The 8,109-nt window shown below is 47.2% G+C and overlaps 1 protein-coding gene across 1 annotated transcript in view; it reads right to left on the bottom strand.

The window, feature by feature from the left end:
• Window positions 1–7,896, bottom strand: part of PTPRT (protein tyrosine phosphatase receptor type T) — a 703,891-nt gene extending 695,995 nt beyond the window's left edge. Inside the window, exon 1 of the mRNA XM_077778839.1 lies at window positions 7,863–7,896. The gene's annotated coding sequence lies outside the window, so the exon portion shown is untranslated. The remainder of the gene's footprint in view (window positions 1–7,862) is intronic.
• Between the last annotated feature and the right edge of the window lie 213 nt (window positions 7,897–8,109).

The following is an 8,109-nucleotide window of genomic DNA, read 5'->3' as shown; positions in this document are numbered from 1 at the left end:
TCAACCCAAAAAAAAAAAAAAAAAAAAAAAAAAAACTTAAAACTTTCACACAGAGTTCAAAATTCCTATTTTATTATTCACAAAACTGGATTAGAGAAAGTAACTTGAACTCAAGGCCAAATGAGGCTTCTACATTTTCTTCTCTGCACCAGCACATAAAGCAGGTGGATAGTTGTGGACCCTCCTTCTGACTTCACCCAGATCCCTAGGGCTAGAGCTATCCTGGAGAGATGGCCACTTAGGGCCAATGGGTAGGCCCATCCCCAAAATGAGCCAACAAGAAGCAAGGTGACTAAGACAGAGAAACATGAACCTAGAGCTATCAGACATTCGCCATCCCACCAATCAGAAAACTCCCCGCCTCTTGGGATAGGAGCCCCTGAAAGTAGTACAGAGGCTACATCTCCCCAACATCCCCCCACCATGTTTCCAAGAGAATCAAGTCTCCTTATGTCATGGTGGTAACATAGGGTAAGAGGAGAGATGTCCCTTGTCAGATGTATTATCTCTAATTATCACAACCTCCCCACTGAGGCACCAAAGGAAGAACCACAGTAAGGGGGAAACTGAGCACAGATAGGAGACTGAGCTAGCACCCAAACCGGTGTCTGTTGACCTGCATGCCACAGGGTTCCAGAAGGTTTCCCAGGGATAGATGAGTGATACCCCATGAAGTTTAGGTGACTGCACCTGCCACAGAGGTGTGGCACAGCTATGGGTAGGGAAGACAGCCTGAGAAGCCATCAGTCCCTGGCTCTCTGCACTCAGAATCCCATGGTGCCCCCACGGACATTTCACCTCCTGCCCTGCCAATCCACATCGGGCTGCATGTAATCCATTCCAGAGAGAGTCGGGAGGGGTTCTCTTCCACCAGCTCAGGCTCCCACTTCTTCGTTCCAGCTCTGGTGGTGAGGCAAGCTCATGGAAGAGGCAGAGCTACGTAATGTACATCCACCACCATGAGTGTAGGACTGCTCTCTATCCTGCTGTCCCCATGACTGCAGACAGATGACGCTCTATCTCCCAGAAGGCAGAAGTACTGCAAGTGCTTGGCCTTCTATCTACCCTCCATTTGGAGAAACTCCTGGTTCATTAACACACCTGCCCTCTTTGTTCTGGGCACATAGCTGGACTGCATCCCCTGGCCTCCTTTATATAAATTGGTGGGGCCACACAACTGGGTTCTAGCCAATGGGCCTAAGTATAGAAGTGTGCCACTTCCAGGTTTGATTCATAAAGCCACCTCCCTCCCCCAAGCCCTACTTCCACTGTTCCACCCTCCATTATCTTGTCCCTCAAAGGATGGTCCCTCAAACAGCAGCAGCACCTGCAAGTTTTTTAAGAAATGCAGAATCTTGGGGCGCCCGGATGGCTCAGTCATTTAAGCATCCGACTTTGGCTCAGGTAATCATCTCAGGGTTCATGAGTTCAAGCCCCATGCTGGGCTCTGTGCTGACAGCTCAGAACCTGGAATCTGCTTCAGATTCTGTGATTCCCCTTCTCTCTGCCCCTCCCCTGCTCGCACTGTGTCTCAGTCAAAAATAAGCATTAAAGAAATGCAGAATCCCGGGCCCCACACCAGGCCTTCTAAATCCAAATCTGCAATTTACCAAGATCTGCAGGTGATCTGTATGCACATTAAGGTGTGAGAATCACTGCTCCATTGTCTCTCCCAACCACCAGCTAGATGAAAGCATAGGGTTCAGAGAATTCCAAGAGAAATGGAACATAATAAAAGGAGCCTGGTTCCCTGAACGGCCATGACCATCAGGAAGGCTACCTACCTATTAGGAACACTCATTTAGGCTTTAAGAAAACAAGGAATAAACTGTTACTGGGTTATTAAGGCACAGAAATTTTGAAGTTTATTTCCGCAACTAACATTATTGTTTTGGCACTCCCACAGAGTCTTACTTCCCACAAGTCCCTTTATTTAAGGGGATAGGATGAAAAACGATAGGTACTAAGCAAAGCTGCAAGACAGGCCAAGTAGGGACATCACAAAAAGCACTGTCTTAATGTAAACAGAGGCAGAAAGAAAGAAGAAAAGGAAAAGAATGGACTCTGAGGACAAATTCTTCAAAAAGCAAGAAATATCCTGGATCTTCATTAAGATAAGCTGCCTTGGGTGGGTCGGAGTGGAGTCTGGTCAAGGCCACACCACCACCACCACCACCACGGCCCCTAATGTCTATCTTAGAGGACTTGATACACGTCTCAGCCTTTAGACCAGACAGAAAGGTGTATGTTTTGGGGCAAGACTCATGGAAACAGGTAAGAATATTGAAAATTATATATTAGGAAAAATAAATGATGGCTGCCCACACCACCACACCAGCCCAGCCCAGCCCAGTGACAAAGGAGGAAAAGTACACAGACAAAGAAGGTGTAGCAGGATGCAGTCCTGCTCACCAAGGTCCTGGTGAAACTGGAGGAACGAGCAGTGCTGCTCTGGGACCCAGGTGACAGAAGGGGACGGTGAAAAGTCAGCCACCAGCAGGTGGCACACCCAGCAGGAGGGAAGGGGTCTGCACCACTGGGGGGAGCATCCAGAGCAGCAGCTGGCCCTGCAGCAGTGGGCCTCCCACTGTGCAAGCACAGAAAGAAGCCTGCCAACGGAAGAACTCAGTGCAACTGATCTCACACTCATGACCAGGGACAGCCTTATGAGGATGGACAGAAGCCCGAGGGTCAAGCAGGTGGAGCATCAGGGCACACCAGACTCAGATCCTGGTTTAGTGTCCTATGGCTGCCTTAACTAATTACCATAAACTCCATGACTTAATAGAATACAAGTTTACTCGTTTATGGTTCTGGAGGTCAGAAGTCTAAAATCAAGGTGGAGGTAGGCTTCTTTCATTCTAGAGGCTTCAGATGATCATCTGTTTCCTTGTCTTGTCCTGCTTTTAGACTACACTCCCCAGCTCCTAGCCCTTTCCTTCATCTCCAGAGGACATCACTCCAACCTCCAGCTCCACTGTCACCTCTCCTTCTTCTCACTCTGACCCTCCTGCCTCCCTCTTATAAGAACTCTTGCACACTGGGTCTACCTAGACAATGCAAAATCACCTCTCCATTGCAAGAGCCCTAATCTAATCACACCTGCAAATCTGTTTTGCCAAGTAAGGTAACACATGCCCAGGTTCCAGGGATTAGGACATGGTCATCTTTGAAGGACCATTTTTCTGTCATTTTCATTAACATGAACACATAGGTATTCCCAAGCCAGTGAACCAGAGACGTAAGGATGACAGACCCATTTGGAGCCAGCAGGTGTACAGTGTCTAAAGGGCAGGTACCCTAGGGGAATCTGAGCACTCTCATGTGAGTGTAGAAGACTCCTTGCACTAGTGGATCCTTTAATCACTTAGAAAGGGAGTATAATGTAAAAAAACAAAATGTAAGGTCATATCATTTGGCTCTCAATTTGGACAAAAAATAGGGAAAAGGTTTGGGGCCACAACCAGGGAAGGTCCACCCTTCAGCAGTGGAAACTATCAGGACTACTGGCCAGTATGAACATCATGGTCATACATTGCTCCTAAGATACCAGCCCTGCATGGTTACCTCCTCCAGGTTAATCGGACTGATACCTGGAGAAACTCTCCCTGTGGTTTGGCCACCCAATATCCGAACTCCCTTCCCACATTTGGGGAACTCCCCCATTTTGAAACACAGCCTGCCTTCCTCCACAGAAACAGAAAAGGCCAGATGTTCTCTGTCCCAGGAAACCTAGCCTCACGTTATCTAGAAGGACAGCTCAGGAGCAGGGCACAGATGTGATTACAACCCAGAGAGAAGGGTGATGAACTCAGCCAGGGGGGCCGGGGCATCTTCCAGGAGTGGGCTACGCAGAGCCTGAGTGTGAAGAATGTGACACTTCACCAGCCCATGAGCGCATCATGAACCCGGATAGTGGAATCTGGCCAGCTTTATGCCCTACCTGTACCTAACGAACTCCAGCTCCTTGCAATCCTCCCCTGCATCTTTCTAAAATTCCTCAAAGCAGGTGCTCACTGCTGACTGAATTAATGATACCAATTCCCTTGTCCTCCCTGCATTTCTGGCACAGATCTTTTGAATGGTCCTCGTCTCAAGGATTGGGCAGGTCCTTCCAGTGTCCCTCTGCTGAGGCACACTCTCAGGGGACCCACGATAGAGATGCTTAAGCTCCAAAGTTAATAAGAATAAGCTACTTCTGCAAACGTACATGGTTTTCTCCCCTCCTCCATCAGGGGGAGGCTCACCCGGCACCACAAACCCCTTAATTCCACTTGGCATCATGCTTTGTGATGGATTTTCTCTTCCACGGCAGTGGCCCTGCAGTCAATCACTGCAACAGGCTTCCTCCAGTCTGCAGGACACACCTGAGTATTCTCCCATCCTCATGGCACAGGGCTCAGTTTTTTCTCTCCCAGCACCCCTTCCCCAGGAATATCCTCAGGCACGTTATGTGTGAAGAGATGCCAGAAGGTAGAGAGTTTAAATCCCTGAATAAGGTATGAGAGCCTCTTCTCTTTCCCCGTCGGGATCCCTTTCATGGATGTGTGCCTGGTGGTAACTGCGGAAGGCATCTCAAAGAGAAAGAACAGCATGTCCAAAGGTTTCCAAAGACTGGAAGCCAGAACATTCAGCAATGTAAACATAGTGTCTTTGGAAAGAGCCCTGAAGACACTTCATAGCCCCGACCTATATCCAGCCCACCTTACAGAGGTCTGGCCACACCGTGCACAAAGGAAGGAAGCCATAGATGAGTTGAGCCCAGGCCTGCGGTTTCAGAGACTGTTAGGGAGTGAAAACCCTCCTCTACCAGCAGCTCGGTGGGGGCCCTCTTTGATCAACAGGTTGGCTTAATTAATATCATCCCGGGGCTGTCAGTTTCCTGGAGATCAAAAATGAGCCAGTCATTATGCCAAGATCAGTCAGAAACAAGAAAGGGAAGACTGTAAATATATTCTTTTCCCTTCTCTTTTTCCCCCCAAAATCTACTGACATGATAAGGAACATAAAACAGCATTAGTTTCCTCATAGTTATTATACATAGCACCGAAAATTGTGGAATTAAACCAGGAAGTACTCTCTGGCTGGCCATAAATTTTGCATTTTTCCCCTTCGTGCATAATAATGCCTTGATATGCGCCCCGTTATTGATGTGTCTACAACACAGATCCCCTTTTTTGGAGGCAAAACGCTTCTCCATAGCAGATGGCGGCTATTGTGTTTACACATGAGCACCTCAGGATTGCATTTCCTCACGTCGGCAGTAAAAAGAAAGCCCTAATTGAGTTTTTAATGGCTTTGCACATTGTTCATTAAGATTACATGAGTGTGCTCAGGCCACTGGCAGCTGAGGGCCTGGAGCTCCGAGAGCTCAGAGCTGTCCCTGCAGACAGGTGGCCCCGCCAGCTTACAGCATGAGCACCTACGTGAAGGGAGCGGATGGCAGCAAGGACCCAAATGCTGCCCAAAGCCAAGGCTGCTGTGGTGACATCGTGCACTTGCTGGATTTGCAGTCAGAGAAGCTGGGTTTCAGTCCCACTTCTGCTGTTTCTTAGTTGTGGGACTTTGAGCAAGTCATTAAAACTTGCTGGGCCTCAATGTGCTAATCAAGAAAATGGGATAATGAAAACCACACATCAAACTTTTTTTGTTTTCAGTACACATGAAATGAAAAACTGGACCTGACTCAATCATGTTAATTTCATAATAGACAGCCAATAGCAGATGTCAGTGTGCCCAGTGCAATTTATGTTTAACATTACTCATGTTAATTGAGAACTTAGTACATGCCAGGCATTTATCTTAGCATCTTTGAGCATCCCAGTGAGGTGGTGCCATGCTATTCCTGCTTCAAGGCAAGGAACACTGAGGAAGAGAGAGAAAATCATTTGCCTACATGGCCCTCATCCACTCTGTGGTGAGGAAAACAGCAGCCACACTCCAGTCTCCAGAACCTGCAAAAAGGTGACCTTACATGGCAAAGTGGAATTAAAATTTCAGATGAAATTAAGGTTGCCACTCAGGTGATGCTAAGATCAGGGTAGATCATTCTGGACAAGAGAGACAGAAGAGACACAATCAGAGATGGATTTGAAGGTGCCACCCTTGCTGACACAGCAGATGGAGTGCCAGGAACCAAGAAATGGAGGCGGCCCCCCAGGAATTAGAAAAGCCAAGAGAACACATCGTCCCCCAGGGCCACCAGGGAGCAACACAGCCCTATAGACACCTTTAGCCCAGTGCATCCCATTTAGGACTTCTGACCTCCTCAACCAGAAAAAAAAATCTGTGTTATTTTTAGCCACTAAATTTCAGGTGATTCGTTACAGCAACAATAGGAAAGTAATATACACTGCAGACTCCCCTGCTTCTGGGCTTTTGCTCAGGGGATGCTGTTCCTGAAACCCACACAGCCCAGCCCAGCCCTGGACCTTTACTAAACCACTTAAATGCCACTTACTCTCAGTGGCTTTTGCTAATGCCCAGAGGATATTTATTCCCACACTGTTGGCCCTATACATAGCTCTATCACGCCTATTCTGGGCAAAGCTTCATTTAGAAGTCCAGAATGCTCGAAGTTTTACCTAGCTAGTCACAATATACAGTATAGGGGGCGCCAAAATGTCTAGAGACACAATGAAGAAAAAATATGTGGAAGAGAAGCATAGTTCTACCAACAGTAACATGAAAACTAACGATCATTAAGCCGATCCTTAACATAACAATTTAAAATAGCCAGAGTAGCAAACGTATCATTCAACATCATCCATACTATCAGTGAAAGCAATCTAATTATCATGTGTCAAAAAAAAAAAGGGAAAGAAATTTGCTTCTTTTCTAATACACCAGAAAATGGGGAGGAGGGATTAATTACAGTCTAATGGATACATAATATCTATTTAAAACAAAGAAAATACCTTCTGAAGTTTCAAAGGAAGTGAGCATTGTGAACATTTTGTCAGAGTCAATTTGTGTGAACAAGTAATAACTATTTCTGTAATCATTCATTCAGACCAATAAGTTGGGGTTTAAGCATTTCATATGCAAATTTGTTAAGGCAATTTTCCAAGAAACAGCTATCTGATAACCCACGTACGTATGGATGATGCTGTTTAAAAACAGAGTTAAGCCCAGGCAAGTGGATTTGAAGGCACTGCTGGAAGGAGTCTATCCACGGGCCTCTCTCCCCACAGACCAGGTACCTGGGCTGCCTGCATTCCTTCCTCATTCCTGAGAAAATGAGGGGAAGACAGAGAGAAAAGAGTAGGAAGGGAGGGAGAGGAGGCAAGAAGAAGCCAAGAAGGAAGCAGAGGAGTCCAGGGCAGGGAAGATGAGGGAGGAAGGGCAGAGAGAGAGGAAGAGGGAGGTGGTAAAGCAGGACAAATACCGGTGAGGAAAAGAACACAGAGCAGGGAGAGAGTGGAGAACAGGAAAAAGATGACGGCAACAAAGGAGAATAAAATCCCAGCCATGTACACCCCCTTAATTACTTCTCATCCCCTTCACTCCCCAAAAACAAAACCTCCCACCCAACATTCCCCTTCTAGACCTTACCATAATCCTGTGATGAGGACAGGCCCATGTAAAACGTTGTGGGGCACCCTAGGACCTGGACTATACCCCTTTTTAACACCTCACAGCTCACTTCCCCCAACAACTCAGCATAGCTCAACATCTCTGCAGGAGAAATAAATGTTACTGTAGGGCAGACCATGGAACCCAACGGCACGACCCAGTGAGAACTCTGCTACATGAATGGTGAGACATGGGCTCTGTTCTAGGTGCTCTTTGATGTGGGAAGTCATCACAGCTCTTTGGGCAAGGTAAAGACCGAACTGAAGGGCAGATAATGTCACTCTCACCTCAGACTCCCACTCCTTTCTGTGCATCTGTTTCAGTCACACAGTGCCTCTGGGAGCCGAGAATGTTCTCTCCATTTCTTCACCTGTAACAGGAGTGTGCAGGAAGAGTCTACCACCCCCGCCCCAAGTGGAGAAACCTATGGTCCCAAAGTTTTACAGTCACTAGGTGTTGGTGAGCAAGGAGCCAGGACAGGCTTGGATTTTAAGGCTCCTTCTAGAGTGGGGGGTGAAGGAGCAAAGGCCCTTT

The sequence above is a fragment of the Crocuta crocuta genome, unplaced genomic scaffold (genome assembly GCF_008692635.1).
Source record: "Crocuta crocuta isolate KB4526 unplaced genomic scaffold, BGI_CrCroc_1.0 scaffold248, whole genome shotgun sequence".
NCBI lineage: Eukaryota > Metazoa > Chordata > Mammalia > Carnivora > Hyaenidae > Crocuta > Crocuta crocuta.
Note: the sequence above shows the minus strand (reverse complement) of the source record. Positions and strands in the feature narration are given on the sequence as shown.